The sequence below is a fragment of the Microtus pennsylvanicus genome, chromosome 2, assembly GCF_037038515.1.
Source record: "Microtus pennsylvanicus isolate mMicPen1 chromosome 2, mMicPen1.hap1, whole genome shotgun sequence".
In the NCBI taxonomy this organism is placed as follows: domain Eukaryota; kingdom Metazoa; phylum Chordata; class Mammalia; order Rodentia; family Cricetidae; genus Microtus; species Microtus pennsylvanicus.
Window position 1 is genome coordinate 48045321 of NC_134580.1, and position 24139 is coordinate 48069459.

Below are 24139 nucleotides of genomic sequence, written 5' to 3' on the forward strand. Positions count from 1 at the left end.
TAAAGTAGAATGAAATTAAATCATATACACAAGAATGCATGTAACTAGAGATCATGCTAAGTGAAATAATCTGGTGACCAGATTCAGAAAAAGATACATATGTTTTCACTAATTTGTGTACCATAGATTTGTACATATAATATAATATGATATATATATAATGAAAATAAAATATAGATAAGATATAATATGATTCACATAACGAAAATAGAAGAGAAACTTGAATAATAAAGGGGACAAAGGGAGGGAGAGATGGAGGGTTTGTGGGTGGGTGAATATAACCAATGTTCATGAGATACCTGTATGAAAATATCTTTAAAAATCTATTATATATAGTGAATATTTGCCATCTCAAAGTAAAAATGCAATAAGGGCTTAAACTAACATATGTGAAAAACTTAGCATAGTAGATAATCGGAAATGTCTTTAATATATAATCAATAATCATTATTTTTATGCCCATGGAACTTATAAAACAGATTTAAATATTCAAACATCTTCATAGTTAAGTAAACAATTTATGATTAAGGCAATAGAAACTTGCATATCAGAAAAGAGTGGTTTAAAAACCACCAATAGTCTTGCCTAATTAAACTCAAGAGTTGTCTCCTCTTATTTTCTTGTCCTTTGAACACTGTCAGTCAAGGCAATTCTATCCCTGCAAGACTGTAGTTTATGTTGTTGCTTATTTGAAACAGGGTATTATGTGCCTTAGGCTGGCCTCAAACTCTTTATGTAGCTGAGGATGGTCTTGAACTTCTGACTCTCCTGCCTCTTCTTCCAAAATGGCTATGGCTTACAGACATGTACCATGACGCCCAGCTATAAGACTGTTTTAAAAGAGTCCTTCAAATCAACCTTTAATCTGGATTGTTTTACATACTCTACATGTCATGTGTCTGACCATGCAGTTTCCTTTCTTCTTATGAAGGTAGTAAGTATCAAATAGCCCCTGTGAACTTGTAACTTCAGTATTCCTTTGAAACCTTTTACTCCTCATCTTTCCCTATTTCAATAAAGAGCATGTAGAATAGACATCTTAAATCACAGTCTTGAAAGCCATCCCGAGCCTTCTCTTCTTTACAGGTATATTGGGTCCATCACCAACTCTTGCAATACGAACTCTATGACGCTCGTCATTCTGCCTGGTGCCTTTTCCTACCGTACTTGCCTCAGTTCACATGAGCTTCTCTTATCCAGAATCCAGCAATCATCTCTTACTAAGTCTTCCCAGTTCCACTCTTGGCTCTCTTAAACTGCCAGCTTTCCATACAGTACCAGAGTGTTCTTTTACTCAAAGTCCATTGGAACATGCCCCATTCCAATTTCTAATCATTTGACACCCAAATTGGAATACCGTCACTAGTTCTTTCCTTGGCCTCAGGGTTTCACGTGGGCTGCCTACAGATTAGTAGATTCTAAACTCAAGCATCTTTCCTCAGTTTTCCAATAAATTGGGGCCAAGTTCTTTCTTGACTTTTAGCTTTTTCCACAGCTTTAATCCTGAACTTTTATTAGTTTGAAATACGTTTTCATAGCATTTCAGACTACTCATTCTAAATATATATGTTCCCATTGCTCTCCTTCTCAGACCTTTCTTCTACACTTTGTGCTTGTATGAGTTGAATTACACAAGACTTTCCTGGTTTGCTAGGGATTATGGTATTATTACTCGATATTAAGCTCCACAAAGAAAATGTTTTTCTGTTCAGAAATTATAGTCCAAATACTACAAGACCTATATATGAGTTTATTGTTTCTAAAAATGAGAGTTTTAAAATAAGGAACTAGAAAGATGTATCTCACAAGAAAAATGTACTAAAATACATTATGCAAATAATTCTTAAAACCCAACAATGAGATATTTCTCCCTGCCCCCACTCCATGAACCTCTTTCTAGGTTCCTGGATTAATTTGTGCAGCAGAAGGTGCTTAATTCAGAAACTCACAACTATCCAATTGTGGAGTGCTCAGCCACACATGAGACATCTATATACCCTATCCCCTCCCCACAAGGCTAGGGGAGGGTCACAAAAGAGGGGATAAAGAGACTGTAAGAACCAGAGGTCAGAGAGGACCAGAGCCAAACAACAGTATCTTCTGAATATGGTAGGACCCCTGTACTCATGATTTCACAGCGCCTGCTTTGTCTGGCAAGATCTGCACAAGATCAATCAATCCAGCCAGTGTTGCCTTGAAGGTGGGAAGGGCTCATGAGTCCCCAAAACCTAATTGAGGAGCTATGGACAGGAGATGGCTTCCAAGGGAAGAAATTAGTTTTCCTTATAGGTGTGGCTCTTGGTAAGTTGACTGCATTCTGGCGGATGGTCCCATACATATGTGTGTGTGTGTGTGTGTGTGTGCGTGTATCATGGTTCACTGGAGAGAAAGCTTAAGTGCATTTTACTAAGTGAAATAAGTTAATCTTGGAAGAATCCGTTTACATGTCTTGTTATTCTAGCAAAAACAAAATTATGGGGATGGTTTCCAGGATTTCAGAGGGTAGAAGGGTTGAAGAGACACAGAATAGAGGATTTTTATGACAAGAAAATATGCTCTTTATGTATTGTACTAAAATAGTAGATAAAGGCCATTTTATAGTATACCAAACTGTAGACTTTGACTGATAATGTTGTGTCAGTACAGTTTTGCTGTATATTTCATTCTGATAGGGTGTTAGTAACAGGGGTAAGGGGAAATCTCTCCTCTCTCTCATTCTCTCTGTGTATAGAAATTATGTAGAAAATACATATTGTATACTCAATTTTGCTGTAAATCTAAAACTGCTTAAAAAAATAAAATGAAAAACAAGGCTGTGTGCAGCGCGGCAATTAAAACATGTACTGAGCTTACTGATCACCTTGGGTTAAGTAACAAGAACAAAAACATTAATCATTAATTGTGGTCTTAAAAGAATTGAATCAATAGGAATCTTGTATTCTAAATTTTAAATAATCACTTATGATTATGACTTAGATGCAGTCAAGATTTCTAGATTCCACAGTTGTTATTTTTCACAAAATTAAGAACAAGAATATATGCTTTACATGGAAATTTCATGCATTAATGTTTCATTATTTTCTTTTAGGGAATAAGTAAAAAGATGAAGATGGAGAACCTATTCTAAATTTTATTTTTTGGGAAACTTACTGCATTGTGGTGAGTTGGATAAAAAGCAATAAATTGAATCATCTATTGTTTTCATGAATATAAGCACAGATAATGGAATGAATGAATGAGTCAATAGGTTTTGTGGTGGTTGTCGAATTCATTCATCTTCCCTCCCTGCCTTTTAACAACCACAATGTTACACACATACTTATCTCTTATTAAATACAATTTTCAACCTTAATGATTTTCAGGTGCCTGACTATAGTTTTCATACAGCTGTCTAGACTGAGCCCCAGGTGTTGATTCTCTGTGCAATGTCTTTGTCATTCCTTTGAAGTGCTTTCCATAGATACATCTCTTCAGCTCTCTAGTCATCATGACACTCAGAAGCTGATCCAATTTCCATTATCTTTTTGACTTTCCTTGAAGTCCCAAATCAATAGAAAGGAACATTAGTTTGGGAATCTTCCACTCAGCTGTTTCAACTGAGACTATTTGATTGATTCTAATTAAGAACATACATTTTGTTAGGCCCTTTGGCTATTTGCAAAAATCTGTCAATTTGAAGATGCTGTAGCTAATCTCTAGGTAGTACTTAGCACAGTTAAGGTACCACCCCTCGCCTGAGACATGGAGTGCAGTGAATGTGCCTTAGGCACAGCAAAAAATCAGACCAACTTTGAAAGCAGCACTCATAATTTGCTCATCTCCCAAGGCCAGAATTTCCCCCTCTTTTTTACAAGGAAGAGAAAATTCTTCACTGATCCCTAGACATAGTTCACAATTCTGGAGTTAACCAGTATCATATAAATTATTTCTTTCCTATATTTTTGTAAATGAACAACAATTATGTGTTGTATTGTGTACTGTATCCTTTAAATTCACATAAAAATATCATCTAAGTGATCCATGCCTATTTAATTTTTTTAAATTAAAGGAAACATTTTGTTTTGTTATTTGGTACTGTCAGTATGTCTAATAAGTTTGATATGTTTTAAATATTTCTAAAATGTAGTTTTCTATTTTAAATGTACAGAATACATTTCATTTGTAAAATTAAATTTGCAACATATGTCTAGCATGCATATTTAAGTGAACAAGCATTTCCTGTTGTAGGACTACACCAGACATGGGACTATAAGGTCTGTCTAGTGGTAATTTAGGTTTTAGTCAGGGAAATGAGAAATATAAAGAAGAACTGATTGTGGGTGGGTGATGATTAGTAAGAAGATCAAGATCTCCTTTCAGTGTGTAATACTCAGAGTACTAATTTTTCTTAAAACATTTCTTGGTTCTGTTGTTAAGGTTGGAAACTTGCTACATAGCTCTGGCTGGCATTGAACTACTGATCTTCTTGCCTCAGCACCCTGAACCATAAATGTAAGCAAGAATCATCACACCCAGGGTGTTTATTTTCAGTGAAGACTCAGTCAAAAATGAATCAAAAAGCTTATCATAATTAGGGAAAGAATGTTGGAAGGGAGTAATAATTGGCCTAATGACAGGGGTTGATGCATCGGGTTCATTTCCACCCACCTTTTGTAATATAGTAACACACTCTATGTTTCCAACTACCCCCATAGCACGGTGACTTCTATTAATCTGAATTTCCAAAGGAAAAAAGTAAGGAGTAGAAGAACAAATCATTTTTCCAGGGTCACAGCATTTGTGCATTTGGGTTTTGGCCCATGCAGTTTAAGCCAGGAGCATACTCATCACACAAAATTGGCTTCTGGGTTACTCATAGGATAGGCTGCTCTATACATGTTCAGGATCTTCACAGTCCTTCCTTTCCCACTTCTTGTTCTATTACTCTTCCTTTACTTTCTACTGAGGAATGAGGGAACCAGGAAAGGCAATGAACACACAGCACATCACATAGATGAGGAAGAGGCAAGCCAGAAAGTCAGAATGTTTCTTAATTAAATCTGAAGAGTCAAGTAATGGGCACAGGTGAATTTAGGTGAGAAGAGAAATTCCCTATGGTAAGTTGAGGTTGAATTGTGATGTCTATATCTGTAGTGAAGCAGAGTTAGGGATCCCCTCTCTAAATGAAATTATTCAAAAAGGAGGAACATAATACACAAACTACAATCTTTAAAGTAATGCCTCCCCTAAGGTCTCAGTTTTGGTAACTGTGTCTGTTTTTGTTTGTTCATTTGTTTAACATAAGTATAAGTGAGTCAGAAATATGATTTATGTTTGGTCTTAATAGATTTCAAAGTAATTAATGTGATCCAGGCATTATTATAAACATTCTCCCTGCTCTTAGTCTTCATGACCACTAAGAAAACCACAGGCACCTCTACTACAGATGAGGAAACTGAGCTGTGAGTTGACTTACCTGGGCACTGTCACACTGACAAAAGACCTTGACTTGATGCCAGATCGTCCGGCTACAGATCACATGCTCCACCATTGAGGTGAGGACACCTGGCTCTGTTCTGGAATATAGGAAGCCCTCAAGAAATGTGAGTTTAATTGCTGAATTTTATGGATGTTTGGTTATCCTGCCTTCCATTACAAATTATGTTTTTTTGAAAAATAGCATAACTGTTAAACTCAAGTCAGAACTGAAAGAATGAAGCAGAAGAATCACAGGAACTTTCACAAGACGGCCAGTTCTTTCAAAGCTCATAAATCAAGCCATTTTCCAAGTGTGCCACTCCCATGCCCTTGTGAGAGTTCCAGAAAGCATCCATGTGGAATGTTTTGTTCTTTTCTGTTTGATTAGTGCATCTCACGTCACCAGCTCACATCATTACCTTTTCATCTGAAATTTGCATCCTCCCTCCCCATTTACCAATAACTGCTGTCCCTCCTCTGTCTTCAAATAAACAAGTACCTGTCCAGTGGAACTTGTACTGGATAAGTTGACTAACTAGTCAACAAAGAGTTTATTTGGGATTATTGCAAAAGTGAGAGAAACTGTGTTCTGCTAAACTAAAACCAATAACTGCCAGAGTACCTGCTTAAATTAGAAGAGTTTTTCCTTATGCCCAGCACACCCATAAAATAAGAGCTTGTCCTGAAGCTTTAAAGGGGGCCTGAAAATTCCAATTCCTAGCATCCTTCTTTAGTGATGGAGAAGCTGTACACATGCCACCAATGCCAAAACATTTATCACTGAAGTAGTTTGGAAAGGTAAAAGTCAAACTGAATCATCCTGTGACCATGGCCCTCTGCCATCAGACTATTATCTTGTAAGAATATGTATACCAGCATATGAGGAATACGTTTTTGCATCAATGAGGAGATATTCATTTCATTCAATAAACTCTATTTAAAATGTATCTTCTACCACTTGTTGTGAAATGAATGAGGTCAAGTTTGGTATCATTACTGCAGCTAGGTTCACAGAGATTTCCCCTGAGCTTTCACACTACTAACAATGCCAGGGTTTCAGTGGTGAAATGATCCTGCTGACATTTGAAGTCACCAAAAGAAACAGAGACTAAATTCCAGCCCTCTGGCTTTCTGGTGAATGCCCCATTTATCAGGATAACCTTTTAACCTCAATCGGGATAATCTTCCATATTTGGCAAGAAGCTATGAACTAAATGTAATTAAAAATACGGTCATTTCTGCTCACATCTCCCTGGGAAGGGGAAAAGAAGAGCCTTCATATGTGAATTGGGGGCAGGTGGGTATGAGAACATGAGGAATCAGGTGGGGGAGGGATGGAAGGGAAGAGTACTGAAAGAAATGAATGAAAAGGAGGGCATTTCTGGGTGAGCTAGAAACCTGGTGCAAGGAAAACTCCCAGGAATCTTCAAGGATGACACCAGCTAAGACTCCAAGCCATACAGCATACATAGCCTGAACTGGCCATCTTTGGTGACTAGGCAAGTCACCAATCCAGCCACATAAGCTTCGACCTGCAGTCTGTCCTGTCTATAGGATGTGCTGGGGTAAGGATGGCACAGAGATTGTGGGGTGGCATCCAGTGACTGTTCCAGACTCTGATCTATGCCACAAGAGTGAGCCCACCCCTACACTACCTGGAGCGCCAGAACCCAGAGCCTGGATGGCCCAGAGACCTAGAATAGAACCGAATATAACTGGAGAAAAAATAAGTCAATCTAATGATGCCTAACAATATTCTGCTTATACTCATAGATTTGTGCCTACATTAATTGTCATCAGAGAACCTTCATCCATTAACTTATGGAAACAGAAGCAGAAATCCATAGCTAAGATTTAGGCCAAACACAAGGAATCCTGCTGAAGAGAGGAAGGAAGGATTGTACAGACCAGTTGGGTCAAGAACATGACAAGAAAACCCACAGAATCAACTAACCTGGGTTTGTAGGAACTCATAGAGACTGAGTCAGCAACCAGGGAGTCTGCATGGCACTGACTTAAGTTCTCTGCATATATGTGAGAACTGTATCGGTCAGTCTTCTTGTAAGACTCCTAACAGTGGGACAAGGGACTGTCTTCGACTCTTATGCTGGTTTTGGGGACCCTATTCCTCATGTTGGGTTAGTATAACCTTAATACAAGTGGAGGTGCTTAGCCTTACTACAACTTAATATACCATTTTTTTGATATCCATAGGTAGCCTGCCCTTTTCTGAATAGAAATGGAAGAGGAGTGGATTGGGGTGGAGCGAGGAGCAGAGACGAGATGGGGTAGGGTCTGGAAGGAGAAGAGGGCAGAAAAAATTGCAGTTGGGATGCAAAATAAAAATAAATAAATAAATTTTTAAAAATTTGAACAAAAATCTCACAACGTTCTCACAAAACTAACCACAATTGTTATTCTACTATTAAATATCTTTCTGGGGTTTCACTTTCATAATTATCCATAGTTAAATGTCTCAAGACTTAGCTTGTATAGCTTAGTTACAAGACTTAAAGTAGTACATTGGTTATAAATATCAATTTAATCTTTTATTTTTTAAGTCAGAAAAGTATTGTGCAGGATCAAGCTACTTGGGAAAAAAAGATCTTGCCATTTGGCAGAGTTAACTGCCAATGACAGACCGTGAAATTGGTCTTGCTGACAAGCCTTTTCAAGGTACGCATAATTGGATTTATTTGCAGTGCTCATCGGCTCCTCTGCTCTGGTGGAATATAATGCAGGAATAGCAACGGGAAGTGATCTTCCCTAGTTTCATTATCTCTGATACATTAGCAAGCCTGCATTTCAATGTCTGTTTATGAGAGGATTAAGGCACACTTCAGAGGTACAAATATCAGTTTGGGCACCTAATAATTTAGCCATTGCATTCTTTAGAATCATAGATAATATCATTGAGTTCCTGGAGTTCATTTTATCTTTTCTTTTTCTCTTTCACTTCTCCTATAGTATCTAGACTGTTCTGCTTTTCTGAACTTCAGGTTAAACCCCAATTTCTGTCTCTGGGTTTTTACTAATCATGCTACGAAATGGAAATCAGATTTGATGATATCTCCTACATTCTTCTTTTTACTCAGAATTGTTTTAACTATTTAGGGTCTTTTATGTTTCTTTGTGAATTTTAAGGTTGTTTTCTGTATTTATTTGAAGAATGTCATGGAATTTGGAGGATTAGCACATTGCATTTGATCATCTATAAACCTATGTAGCAATACTAATAAGTTAAACATAAGATTTAAACCAAAATTAGAAGAGATTTTAAAATGTCACTTCAGTGGACTAATTTTCCACCTCTGGCTATTACATTATTTCTGTCTGTTTTTCTGCAGAAATTACTGAGCCTTGATAGGAGGGACTTGAAGAAGATTACATTTAGGATTGAGTTCTCCAAAGTCCCTTACTCTTTTCATATTGTTAACTTGTGGATCTCTATACTAATTGCCATCTTCTACAAGAAGAAGCATATATATATTATACATATTATGTACACATATACACAATATGGTTAATATGTGACTGTAAGTCATGGGAGGTGATTCCATTTCCCACCAACTTCTTCAATTTCTTCAGTGTTTTAAAATTTTCATTGCAGAAGCTTTTAGCTTCCTTAATTTAGTTTATTATTACATATTTTATTTCTTTCAAAAGTGTGAATAAGATTTTTTTCATAATTTCCTTCTTTTAAATTATTGACATAGAGGAAAGGTACTGAATTTTTCTATGTTAATTTTGTATCTAATTCCTTTGTTGAAAGATTTTATCAGCTCTGAGAGTTTTCTGGTGAACTCCACAGGTTTTTTTTTTTTTTATAAATCACATGTCTATAAATTGTGATAATATAATGTACTCTTATCCTGTCTGTTTTCTTTTTTTGTCTCTCTATTCTTATTTCTCTAACAAATGCTTGCAGTACGATACTGATTCAAATTGGAGAAAGTGTACATAGTTGTTTAATTCCTCATTTTATTATGATCACTTTCATATAGGCTTTATTACATTGAGGTATGTTCTTTGTTTTCACAGTTTCTTCAAGATTTGTCATAAAAAGAAGCTACACTTTTAAAAGATGGTTCTGCAAATAATCATATAGCTTCTGTTTCTTAGTTTACTTATTACCATATTACATCAATTGATTTTTACATGTTAAACCATTCTTGCATCTGTGAATTGAATCTAACTTCTTCATGGGGAATAATGTTATTGTTATTTGAATCTAAATTTCCAGTATCTTATTGATAATTTCTTTATTCATTTTTCACTGGGTAGATTGACCTATAATTTTCTTTTTATCTTTATTTGGGCTTAGTTTGCATGGCTTGTCTGTTATTTAGGGTGTTGTGCTGAAGTCTCTAATTTGTTGACATCATTCTGCGTCTTTACATTCAATAACTTTTTAAAAATGACATTGTATATGTTCCTATTTAGTATATAAATATTTAGAACTCTTGTATCTTTTCTGAATCAATAGAAAGTGACTTATTTCCTTAATTAGTATTTAAAAATTAGTACAATATATTTGATCACATTGTTCTTCTCTAACTTATTTCAGATCCCTTCTCTTTCCTTATCCACTCAATTTCATGTTCTTTCTCTAAATAAAAACTAAAACAATCAAAAACTCAGTTAGGCAAAACATGCCAAACCAAGCTAAACTAAAACAAAAAGAGTGAAAAAGATGGAGTATATTTTGCATTGGAGACTACTTCTGGGCATGTCACTTTTCCTGTCGTGTGGTTTATATACCTAATGATACTCTATTGGAGAAAACAGATTTTCCCTTTTCCAGCAAGTATTAGTTACAAATAAGTTCTAGGTTAAAGGTGGTATCCATGTTCTTGTTTAATGTTTGGATTTTGTCTGGTTTGAACTTGTACAGGTCTTGTGTGTGCTGTCATTTTACCAGAGGAGACAATTTATCATCAGTATCGCCCAGCTACAAATGAGCTACAAGAGCATCCTGCCTGTAAGATACTGGTGCAGTAGTGGCAGAAATGTTATAGAAATTCACACAGTTGCTGCTCAAGGGCATCTTGCAAGAACTCCGAACCTTCCACACATACTGCTTGGCCTCATTGACTCTCTGAGACTGTGGCGTGTGACTCCATGATCACTTGTTCTTGTCTCTTTCATGCCTTCAATTCTTGATTCCAGACTGAAATGGAATCTGGCCCAATTGGACCACATTTTCAGTAGCATCTGAGTGCTGACCTGTGAACAAGCTTCCCTAGACAGTTGCTTTCAAGGAGCATAGAGCCATTCCTTACAGTGGGATTCTTTGTTGGGGATTTCGTCTTTCAGACTAAATTGAATTTTTGTAATTTTAAGTCTTTGGTGGGTGGGGTCTTCTTCCTAGGACTTATTTACTATTGCCCTAGTGTAGGGCAGAAGGTATAATTTTAGCAATGACACCTTCTTCTTGACAGAAACTTTGGCTACAACTTTAAGCTTATTTGAACATTTTCCTTCAAAAAACCCAAGTAATACAATACAGCATATATTATATATTCATTTCTGTCTTATAAACTGCTTTTTTTCAACATAGACATAAATAAGAGTGGTGGGCAAAAAACACACCATAGCTTTAAGACTATCTAGCCTTGAAATTTTCTCTGCCATCCCAAGTAATGATTTGGGTTCATGGCACAGGGGATTTTGTAACTTGTAACCATGTTATCCAAAAAATATTTTTTGCCTGTTTCTGGAGGGTTTTTATTTTCTCTGTTGTTTATGGACCCAACAGGAGAAAATTTTATTTTACACTATATTTTTGTACAGTGTTTATGTTAGATTCTTGTAAAAAAATCTACTGTTCATGTTTCCTGTATTTTATTTGATATCTTATAATCCATTGTTGATTACAGACCTTTCTTGCATTTCTATATTCCTCATCTCTTTCTTTTGAAGTCATATCTCAAACAATTTACTTCAGATCTATGGTGATATAAAGGAGAGTTATTTGTCTCTAGTCTGTCATAATTTTCTCTACTCTTGCATCTCTATTTTTTGTAATGGAGTTGAATTAACATGGAAAATGTTTCCTTTGAGAAGAAATATAATCTTGTACTTGGATGCCAAAATCTATATAGTTATACATGTTTCTAAAAATTGTTCTAACTGTTCAATTGACTAAGTCATTAGACACAGTCATTTTGATGTGCTGGAAATTACAGCTCATAACTAAAAATACGACATGCAAGGCTGAATCTTTGGTGGTTACAACGAATACTTCATTTAGTTATATCCAGTGTTACCACTCATTGTGCCCCTGGAGGATACACAAAACGTCTGTGAATGCCATAGGTAACTATCACGAATCCTCGATTATTCTGGAATGTAAGTGCAGGATATGGCAGCAGAATATTCCACTTCAGTCCTTGTGCAGAAGCAAGATACGGAAAGGAAATAGGCTAGAAGGCATTTTAATTGGTTTATTTATGCAGCAGTTTTGAATGTTCATGTTGCAATGGACATGGACTTTTCATAACTTTCTGTTTCGTTCAATTCCCTTTTCGTTTGTTAATGAGGTTTGATTTAAGAACATACTTGTAAGCGGAGATGGCACAGGTCAGTTCCACATTTTCTTCTTTGACTCATATTTATTGTCTGGTAAGGGAATTATTTGCTTATCACGACAACCTGCTCTCCAAGGACTACCACACTGATATTACCAAACATTAATCTAAAATGCTCCTGGTTAAAGTCCCTAAATATCTTCAGCTGCAATCAGTTTGACAACAAAAACAGTTCCTTGTCAAGCTCTTCAACTTTCTGCTATCATCTTATTTAATCCCTCATTGGATCATTCAGTTATAACCATTTCTTCAAACAGAAATGGTGTTTTTCTAAAAGTAGAGACTTGGCTTTTCTTCTTCAACTGTGCCATGCAACAACCTCTTAGCGTAGGTCTTGGTGTGAAAGTTGTTTTTGTTCTGTAAGATCTTGGCTTTTATGTCATTCTTAGTGCCCTATCTGCGGTGCTTATCTTCTTTCATACTGTGTCTGTTTTTTAATTCTTTATACTATTTGTTGTGATTCTACATTATGTGTATGCCAACTTTTTGGGGGGCCAGGGCACAAGACTAGATTTTAAAAATTTATCTTACCCAATGTATTTCATAAGTAAGAAATATTCACAAACTATCATTTCTAGCTACCTTTTCTTTGCGATTGTTTAATAGAAACATATGTCATGAGGAAAGATTTAATTTGGGCATGGTTTTTGGGATTTCAAGTCTGCAACGAGAGGACAGGCATGGTGAAGCAGCAAAATTCACAGTGTACTGACTAACCAATTGAGTGGTCATAACTTACGCATGTGAATGGAGTCACAGTTTTGTACAGAGGGGACAAAAGGTTAAAGGTGATTCTCATGTCCTTTTTCACTACAAGCATTAGAAACTGAGTGAGTGTAGTATTAGAGCATGATATATCCACTCTGGGAAGTATGATACATCTGTGTGGATAGACCTGAAGGATGTCTTTGAAGGTTACCAAGTAAATAAAAATCTATCCCTCCTGCAATCCGAGGAGAAGCAATATCGAAACCTGGGTTTAATGTACTTGTAGAATGATGATATTAAATTGAGATCTAAAGGCAGAATCTGAGAAACTATTGATAAAGACTAATACTGTCCTACTTCAGGAAGAGCAGTTGGGAGATACATGTCTTTGTATGTTGTTTTAATTGCATATGCTTTAGATAATATTGTCTTTATTTCTAATACTCAGTTTGGGGTGTACTTCTGATATAGGAGAAAAAAGATGAAAAGATCTCTCACGGGTAAACTCAATCAGTTCAGAATTGATGTTAATACAAACCTATTGTGAAGAGAAAATGGCTTATAAATGCCACCATATATTCTGATTATATCCATAATTGATCAATCCAGTGTGGATTTAGTGGGTACCTGCTAGATGACAGGGACAGGGTCTGTGCTAAGATGTGGAGCTATAGCAGTGAATAGAAAAGTGGTGTTCCCTACTTTATAGAGCCAAGGGATTAGTTAAGTCATAAAACATGTCAAGAGCAGGCCAAAGGAGAGTGAATTAATGGATATCAACTGTGAGCATCTCCTAATATTCGTTCTCTTACACCAGTGTACTTACAGCTAAGCAGGAGAAGCAAAGGCAATCTTATACAAAGGGTAGGACTGATCTTTGATGAGATAAAGCAAGGTAAATAATCAGCATAAAGAAAGGAAAGTTTATTCACATAGGATGTTGGTTTTAGGAACTGTATCAATTCATTTGGCTTTCCATAAAATTAAGAAAATTGGGTTAAATGACGGGCATTTATTTTCCAAATTTCTAGAGGTATAGAAGCTCAAGACTGAGGTTTTCGGTGATTTAGTGTCTACTGAGAGGTTTCTGTATTGCAGAAGCCACCTTTTGCTATGCTCTTACACGTGATGGAGGAAGATAATTTTTTCTCACTAGTTTTATAAGATTACATTCCTACTGGGTCAGGGCTTCATGATCCTGTTGTACCTTAGCCATCTCCCAGTGAACTGATCTTTGTATCAGTCACATTGTGAATTGGGGCTTTAATATATGAATTTGGAGGGACGTGGTCTATCCATAACATGGGCCCACATTAGTTGAAGAATGGACATTATAGAAATGTTCCTTTGACTTGGACTTCTTAAAGGAGCATTTCTATAGGGCAGGAGATAGATATTTCAGTTTGACATGTTAGCTTTGATTGCCCTCCCCAGTGTGAACCACATACTCTCACAGGACATTTTCAATACATTTCCTTTAGTCCCCACAACAGCTACTACAGCATCCTCATCATGGTGGAAAACTGATTCTCCATATTGTATTTTAATGCTTCTTTACTAGAATCAACTTTCTTGTAAAATAGTTGGTTTATACAAAGGATGTTTTAAAAAAAATCTTTCCTTATTTTAAGCATGCCTGCAGACTCATTGAGTGAAGTGCAGAGTTAAGGCTTAACTGTGGTACTTAGGATATCAGCTCAATGTGTCCTGAGGGTACTTGAATCCAAAATAAACAAACATGACTTTCTACAACAACTACTTTGATACGTGTGGTTCTGTTTCCTGGTGTATGGTCAGACTTTATAACATGTGATTATAATGGTTCAGGAGCTGGGTAGAATTTTTAAATGAAGATGTATCTAAGTAATGGTCATTTTAATGATTTTGCATAAACATGAGGTTCATGATTGCAATTTAGGATTCTATTTCTAGGCACTGCATAAAGTTTGCATGATCATTTTCAGAAATAAGAATGATTGTGTCTTCCAGATAGTTCTTTTCTTTTCTTAAAAAAATTGATTTAATTCTTATATTGAAAAAAGGTTTTCCTCTTATAAAAAGTATCCCAGTTTTCCTTCTCCTCATTCCTCCTAGTTCTCCCTTCCCCTCTCCCTCAGATTCACTCTGTTTCCTCTTCAGAAAAGAGCAGGGTTCTAAAAGACTACAGCCCAACAGGACAACAACAAGATGCAATAAGTCAATGCCAAAGCTCTCATATTGTGATTTCTTAAGTACCAAGATACTTATGCATACGCCTATATACATATATTATACTTTCAATAGCTAGTTTTAGCCCCACACCTATTTGGCAAACCCTCTGCCCTGATTCTTATTCCCAGCAACTATATTTTCTTTTTAAAGATTTTCCTTTTGCAGTAAGGATGTGTGTGAGCTTTAGAAAAGTATTTATTTCTCTACTTTAGATTTTCACAAATAATCTTTAATCCAAGAACCCTGGCATGATTTTAGGAGTTCAAATGTGTTTCCACTATAGGTAAATATGCTTCTTAAGTAACTTTCCTAAATGGTTCCTTGTTTTCAGGGAAGATATTTTGTTGAATCTTGCCATGGTACATCAAACTAAAGCACAGGATGTTCTGAAGAAAATCTGAGCTTTCGTGTAGATTAGAGGCCTTCCAAACAGACCTTTCTCTGACCAGATTCAGCCCTGTCTCTAAGGACCAGGCCTCCTAAGTAGGGGATGGCTACATTTCCACATCTGGGCAATGTGTTGCACAGCTCACTCTGGCTGTCATGTTGTATTGCTTTCTTTGACTTTTCTTCTATAGAAAGTAACACAAATGATTTTAAGACTAATTATGTAACGGAGCTCAGTGAGTCGATGAATAATTTTGGAACTATTTCAATTTTTGCTAATGTTAATACAAATACATAAAAGTAAGGAAAGGGTTGGATGTTTTGTTTTGAGGTGTAAGATTTGTGTGATCCAGCAACTGAGGGAGGCAGATGCAGAGAACCATAGCAAAGAACAGGGCTGAGCTCCCAAGGTCCAAAGAGAGGGAAGAGTGATAATATAAGCAAAGGGGTCAAGACCATGATGGGGAAACCTACTGCAATAACTTACCTGAGCTAATGGGAACTCACTGACTCTAGACTGACAGGGAGGGAACCAGCAGAGGACCAAACTAGGTCCTCTGAATGTGAGTGACAATGATATGGCTGGGGCACTCTATGGAGCCACTGGCAGTGTGACAGGATTTATCCCTACTGCTTCAACTGGCCTTTTGGAGCTAGTTCTCTTTGGAGAGATACCTTGTTTGGCCTAGATATTGTGGGGGAGGGCCTTGGTTCTGCCTCAAAGTATTATGCTAGACTTTGTTGACTCCCCATGGGAAACCTTACCCTCTCTGAGGAATTGATTGGGGATGGAGTGGGGGGAAGGGGGAGGGAGCAGGGTGAGGTGAGGGAGTGAGGACTAGAATTGGTATGTGAAAATGAGAAAACAGTGTTTTTAAAAAAAATAAATAAATTGCTCTTCAGGCTGAGGAGGGAGGGAGACTTGATTGGGGGAGGGGGAGAAAATGGGAGGTGGTGGCGGGGAAGAGACAGAAATCTTAAATAAATAAATAAATTAAAAAAATAAAAAAAATAAATTAAAAAAAACTTGAAAATGGCAGGGCCATTGTGTTAATAATGCAGGGTTATTTCTCATTGCATGAAGATACTTCCCTAATTCACAGTGTTAATTTAAACCCATAACATAGTTATTTGGGGGGGGGAATCATTATTAATCTAATATGAATCTTTAATTATCTTGGTATATTAAATTCCATGTGATTTTCATGTCAAAATGAAATAAAGAGAAGAATAGAGAAAAAATAAATAAATTAATAAATTAAAAATTAAAAATTTTGTTGATTAAAGTCCACAGTCTCTAACAATGTTTAATTTCTTAACGATAATGGCGTCCTGGGCTTATTTTGCTGGAATGGGCTAAAAAACTTCTGGGCAGAAAGAACATGTTGTTCTAATTTTTCTCTGCCTTGAAACCAGTCTGGTTAATAGATCAGAGTGCATTCTGGGTGAATATTTATGAAGTAGTTACAGAAGAGCTTAAGTATTTCTAGTACAAGTCAGGTGAAACTAGCTCTTCCACGGTGTACACCCTTCACATGGACTGCATTGCCACACTCATTAATTAGGAGGGGGCACGCATAGGGTCTCTGATTTTCCTTCCTGAAATTTCTTTCGTATTACTGCAGCCATTGCTATTCCTTTCCTAAGCCTTTGTCCTGCTCTTTTCTGCAGTTTCTCCTAACAATTCCAATGTCGTTATAGGTGAGTCAGCTTTGAAAAGAATTTTGACTGAGATGCCAGAAACAGATTTTAGAAAAAGTAGACTTTTCAACAAATAGATTTTAAAAAAATTAGATGTATTCACATGAAGAAAGATGTAGATCTGTTGTGTGTACAATTGTGTATGTATTTTGTGTGATGCAGGTGTATCTACTAGTGTGAATTTGTGTGTGTTTGTATGTGTATATGTGTGCCTACTGTGTGAAGTACATATGTTTTCCTGTGGGAGTGTTTATATATATGTGTGCATGGAAATGTATATCTCCGTGAAAAAATATATGTGTGTGTGTGTGTAAGTACATATGGGCATGTGTACATATAAAAGCATGTTTGTATATGTGTGTGTATGCAAGAATCTGTGTGAGCATATGCATGTGTATATATGTTCACATGTGCATATGAGAGTACTGAGAGATGACAACAGTTTTTGCTTCTGTTCTGTCATCCGTTTCTCACACTAGAGACTGTCTGTCATTGAATAAATCTGATTATTTTTGATAAGGAAGCTTGGGTAATTATTTTTTGATCTGACCTCAGATTCCATGATACAGAAAACAGAGAGGGCTCTGTTCATTAACACTCAACAACTGTTGTGAAATAAAATATTTGTTTATGTAAAGATGTATTGCATTTGTTTGTATTGCAGGATAATTGTTTAACTGTGTAAAGATGTGTTGCTTTTGTTTATGCTGTACTTGTTTAATTATGTAAAGGTGTGTTGTTGTTTCACCTTGCCTGCCTACTGCATCTGATTGGTCTAATAAAAAGCTAAATGACCAATAGCGAGGCAGAGGAAGGGATAGATAGGGATGGCTGGCAAGGAGAAAAGGGGAGACAGCCAGCCAGATAGGGGCAAACTAGCTAGGGTCCAGCCAGCCATACACAGAGGAAACAGGAAAGCAGGATGCACAGAATGTAGATGAGGTAAATGACCCTTGGGGGCAGCAGAAAGATGAATAGAAATGGGTAAATTTAAGTTGAAAAAGCTAGCTAGAAACAAGCCTAAGCTGAGGCTGAGCATTCACAATTAATGATAAGTCTTTGTTTCTTAATTTGGGGGCTAGTGGTTTAAGAAAGCCTTTTACAAACATCTATTAAGAAGGATAATCCTTTCTAAGTAACAAGGGAAGACAAATGCCACCATATGAAATGATCAGGTAAAAGACTTTCTGAGGAATTTGACTTTAATGTTTAAATTTGAGAGCACATAATAGCACACTCTTTGGCTCCCATTATTGCTCAGGGATCAGATTGAAGGAGGGTCACCACCCAGCTCCATGCCTGGTACATGTCATTACTATTGGAGAGAACAGTATGACAAGCAATTAGGACTTGGCAGGGGCTGGGACAGCAAAGCAAATCGTTCAGGAAACTTTGGCACTGGCCACAGAATTCATTGCCATTACAATGTATGAAAGACAGAGTTCATTGGGAAAAGTGATTGAAAAAAACCCCACATGTACAGCTTGTCTCTTCTCACACCACCCTGCACCCCATTGCCTCATTGCCCAGCAATAATATGCTCAATATCTGTGCCATAACCTCTCAATCCATTCAACAGATGTTTTCTGAGTGGTTGTATGGAAAGTACTTCACTGAGAAATGGGGAAATAGGAATACAGAAGTAGATGACTAGATGTGAGATTTATAATAAAATGCTGATAAATAAAATGCTAATAAAATTGTGGGTACAACTGAGACAGAAAACTGTGGAAGACTTTCTATATTAAATAGTTGATAAACAAAAGATACATTCTAATTGAATTGACTGTTAAAGATGTGTGCGTGTGCGAATGTGTATGGTATGTGTGTTTGTGCATGCAGTGTTTTGTACGTGTGCCTGTGGGGGGAGGGTATACGTGTGTGTTTATGATGTGTATTTGTAATATGTGTGTGTGTGTTTGTGAGTATGTGGTATGTGTGTGTGGTATTTGTGTGTGTCGTGTGTATCTGTGGTATGTGTGAGTGTGGTGTGTGTGTGGTATGTGGAATATATGGTGTATATATAGTGTGTACTGAGTATATATGTGGTATTTGTATATGTGTAGGGTTTGTGTGTATATGTGAATGGTGTGTGGTATGTGTATGTGTGTGGTGTGGGTGTTTGCTGTTCTGTGTGGTTTGTGTGTTGTGTTTCTGTGTTTGTGTTGTATGTGTGTATATATGGTATGTGTGTGTGGTATGTATTTGAGATGGGTAACTTGTGCGTGTGTATTATGTACTGTGTTTATGTATGTGGCATTTATGGTGTGGTGTGTCTGTAGTGTGTTGTGTGTTGTGTGAGTTTGTGTGTGTGGTATATAAGTGGTATATGTGTATGATGTGCATGTTTGGTTTGTATGTGTCTGTGTGTTTGGTCTGTGTGTTGTATGTGTCTGCATGTGTGTGTGGTGTGTATATGTGTGGTAGTGTATGTGGTGTTTTTTGTGTATATGTAGTATGTATGTGTGGTATGTGTATAGTATGTGTGTGTTTGTGTTGAGTATGTATCTGTGGTTTGTGTGTGTGTGTGTGGTTTGTGGTATGTATGATATGTGTATGGTGTATGTTTGTGTGAGTGATGTGTGTGTCTATGTGTGTAAGGTGTGTATGTATGTAGTATGTGTGTTTACATGTGTGGTATTTTGTATATGTACCTCATTGTATGTGATGTGTGTGGTTTATGGTGTGTATGCGTGGTTTGTGCAGAGTGTGTGTTTGTGAGTGTGTGGTATACACATGTGTAGTGTGATGTGTAGGGGATACAGAGTGTATGGTGTGTATCTATGGCATTTGTGTGTTTGGTATGTGTAGTATGCACATGTATAGTGTATTTATGTTTATGTTGTGTGTATATGTATGTTGTGTGTGTGTCTGTGTATGGTTTATGTGTGTATGAGTGTGTGCTTGTGTGTTGGTGTGTGTGTGGTATTTGTATGGTATATATGTGTTTGCAAGTGGTGTATAAGTGTATGTGTGTGTGCATGTATGTGTAAGTGTTTGTGTGGTATGTCAATATGTGTAGTATGTTTGCTTACATATATGTGCTATTTTGTATATGTACCTCTGTGTATGCTTATGGTATTTATGTGTTGTATGTATGTTGTGTATGTGTGTGTGTTTGTGAGTGTGTGGTATATGTATGTCTGGTGTGTATATGGATGGTATTTTATGTGGTATGTATATGGTGTGTGTGTGTGGAGAGTTTAGTGAGTGTGTGGTGTGTGGTATGCACTTGTAGTGTTTGAGTGTACTGTGTGTAGTTTGTGTGTGTCTGGTGTATGTGGTGCGTGGGGGTGTGCTGTATATGTGTAGTGTGTATGTATATTGATTGTGTTTATGGTGGTGTGTGTATAAGTGTTGTGTGTGTTTTGTGTGATTAGTATGGTTGTTGTGTGTGTCTGTGTTTGTGGATGTGTTTGGTATATGTGGTATTTGTGGGTGTGGTGTATATTGGCATTGGTTGTGTTTGTAGTTGTGTGTGTTGTATGTTTGTGTTTGTATGTGCATTGTGTGTGTTTTTGTGTGTTTAGTATATTTGTGGTGTGTATTTGTGTGTGTCTATGCGTGTGAATGTGTTTGGTATATATATATGGTGTATTTGGTGTGTCTTGTGTATGTATATGTGTTTTGTGTTTATGTGTGTTGTATTTGTGTGTGTGGTATGTGTGTATGTTGTATTCATGTGTGTGTGTTTTGTATATGTATTTATTGTAGGTTTATGTGTGTATATTGTGCAGTGTGTGTTTTAGTTTGTGTAGGCTGGTATATGCATTGTGTGTGTTGTGTGTATGTCTGTTGTATATGCACTGTGGTGTGTGTATGTGCGCACGTGCATGATCATGGGATGAATCATGAAAGTGGATGTCGTAGAACAACCTTCATGCTCTACTGAAGGACTAAAAGCAAGGAGCCCCTTCTATCATCACCTGAAACCTCTGAAACCACTCAACCAGAAATAAACTTTCTTTTGGATAATATCCTCAGGTACTCTGTCACAGTAGCAGCGAGCTGACTAGCACAGAAGAGACACAAACCTTACCCAAGCAGGAGCTGCTGATCTGCTGGAGACTGTAAGCTCAGTTGTTTGGAGCAATCATGAGTCAGAGGCTGGTTTGTTCCTTCGTCCAGATAAGACCTGACCCAGGAGAAGGGGAACACATTTTCTTGAGTCTTATTTGGTCCTGAACTGGTTATTATTTATCCTTCAACTCATAGTATATTCATTTCATCATCCAATTTGCCTGATGTGATGATGAAGCTTGACTTAAGTGCTTCCCAAGCTGTGTGAAAATTCATTAGAGGCTGGCAATGGGTTTTCTTACTTGCTACTGAGAGATGTCACAGAGGATTGTGACACATCTGACATGGCCAAGGCCTGAAACTCTTTCCTTCAGATGGAGGAGTGTAATTCACATCTGGTTTCACCCATAGGCAATGCCAATTTGATGATTTTACTTTATTTTGGATAATTATTTACTCATATTTGAGAATCTCAGGAGAGAGAGAGAGTCCCCAGAGAAAATGTATCTTTTTAGACTCCACAGAGGGAAACACCAACAAATGTTATTAAGATGTGTTTACTTGTTGACATGTAAAACTGTTCTCAGTGGACAGAAATCCCCTTCCCTTTGGGGATTGCTCTTTAGATGGCTTCAGAGGATGATCCAGTGAGGTCTGGAATTCTCTGGACTTGACATAGTGTCAGAAATCATTACACATTTCAGCATGATTCCTCAGGCTCCTTCAGAGGCTGTGAAGGACTGTGTAAATGTGTAGGTTGCCATCTCTCCAAAGATTTTCCTATTTGATGGTGGGGAAAAAAAGAAGCTCTCTTTCCAGCAGGTGGTTGTTTGGTTTTCATTTCAAGGTAGTTTTGCTTTGGTGAAAAGTGAGGTGAGTCATATGATATGCTTGGCAGTCTGAAGGACATTTTACTAAATAATAACATTGAGGTAAAGAAGAGAAGTCTTATGTATTTTATATGAGTTTGAGATTTTTATGTCATAAAAGATTTCCATTTACCCTTGATTTATTAACTCCTCCTTATAGTAAAAGTGCTTCCATAGCCTTATGATGCTTAACTTTCATTGTCAACTTGATTTCATTTAGAATTACCATAGAAACACATCTCTGGGCATCTCTGTGGGAAATTACCAAAATCAGCATAACTGAAGTTGGAGGATTCATCTGACACATGGGGAGTGCTAGTACATGTGCTGGCATCTCAGGCTGCAAGCAGAGGAGAAAGTGAACTAAGCATAAACTTCCATTGGTCTCTGCTTCTGGAGTGCCTGTGCAGTGTATTCAGCTAGCTGCCTGCTCTGGCTGCTATGCCCGTCTCACTATCATGGAATGTAGGAGCTGTTTCCCCAAATCGGTTCCATCCTCCTTGAAGTTGCTAGTTGTTAAGCATTTTTTTTTCACATAAGATAAAGCTAACCAGTACAGTGCTAACATTTGGTACCAGCTGCTGTAAACTCAAGTTCTTCAGGAGCTCAACAGGTGAGGAGAATGCATGGACAGCCTGTATAGAATACAAACTGGGACTGTCTCTATGAAGCTTTGACTGATTGTTAGTTACTACACAGAAATCATTACTGGAAAGATAAAAGTATGGAACTTTAGTTTCAAGTTAATTCTTATATGTTAGGAATTCAGAATTAGGAAAAGATAGTAATGCTGTGTTCACTGGAGCCACATGCTTGGTTCATCCAATCTTGTGAGCTGTCCATTTGTGCTTTCTAACTTAATGTATGGGGATTGCTTATATTGTCATTGACTCTTTTGGCAAAGACATTTTTCACTTTTAAAAAAATGTTGAATCTAGAAAATATGCAAACACAATCACATGAACTTTATGTAACAAGGATTTCAGGAGTTGTGTCAAATTGAGGTGGGGAAGCATAGTTTTGCTTTTAATAAGGATTTATTTTATTTTATATCTGTTGGTATGAGTGTATCTGTGTGAATACATGTTGACATGGTGTCCAGGTACCTATAACGACCAGAAGAGGATATTATAGATCTCTTGAAACTGGAGTTGAAGCATTTGTGATCTACCCAAATTAGGTGCTATAATCTGAACTCTGGTCCTCATGATTGAGCAAGTACTCTTAACCCTTGAGCCACCTCTTGAGAGCCTAAAAGTTACTTTTTATTAAGGCTTTACTGAAGGTTTGTTTGTCTTTGTTCTCTTTTGACAAACTGAATTGTATTTAGTTATGCTAAATTCTTGAAGGATGAGATTATTGAAGAAAACCAATATCCATTACCCTCTTCCACATGCTCCATCCTTGACATGTGAAACAGATCTTGCTTTCACTGGATCTTGAGTGTTTGGCTAATATTTTTCAATTTTGTTTCTTATTAGTTCTAAAAAAAACTCTTGTACAAGTCTACCACCCCCAAATAAAAACTCCAATATCAGTGCAAGTATGTTTGAAAAAAAAAGCTAGAATGTCAGTAAATGATTGAGCTAATGGATTGGATAATTCAATGAAGTAAAAATGAAAGGATGTCTTATCATGGAATATGTTTCTGAAGGCCTACCCAGTAGCTCTTTACATTCTGGAATTGGGATTTGCATATACTTTTGAGAATCACTTATTTTTTTTATGGTGGAAGTTCCCTGTAGTAGAATGGGAGTAAAATGCATTGTATGGAAGGCATTTCTGGTTATAGACATCATCCTCTTATCTAGTGGCCCCATGACAAGCATTAACAGGCTTTTGTATTAATAAGATTCCTGGAATGGCTACATACCTAGAGGTTTGAGTCAAACAGAAGTGGACTTGGACCTAGTTTATTCTTTTCTGTAAAATCATGACTGATTTACTTTTCTTATTAGTGACTGATTTACTTTTCATGTTAGACTTGGTTGCCTTTGCATAAAAATAAAAATCATATCAGCACTTCTCTTACAAGGAAATAAATTCTTGTGACAAGGGAATTGTTCAATAGCTGCTAGCAATTTATTAGCAGAATAATTCTTCAGAAATAGGAGCCACACCAATCCTTACACAAACCTTTGTCAGGTAATGAAAACCCTAAGTAAAAAAAAAGGTTTTTTGTTGAGAAATAACTCT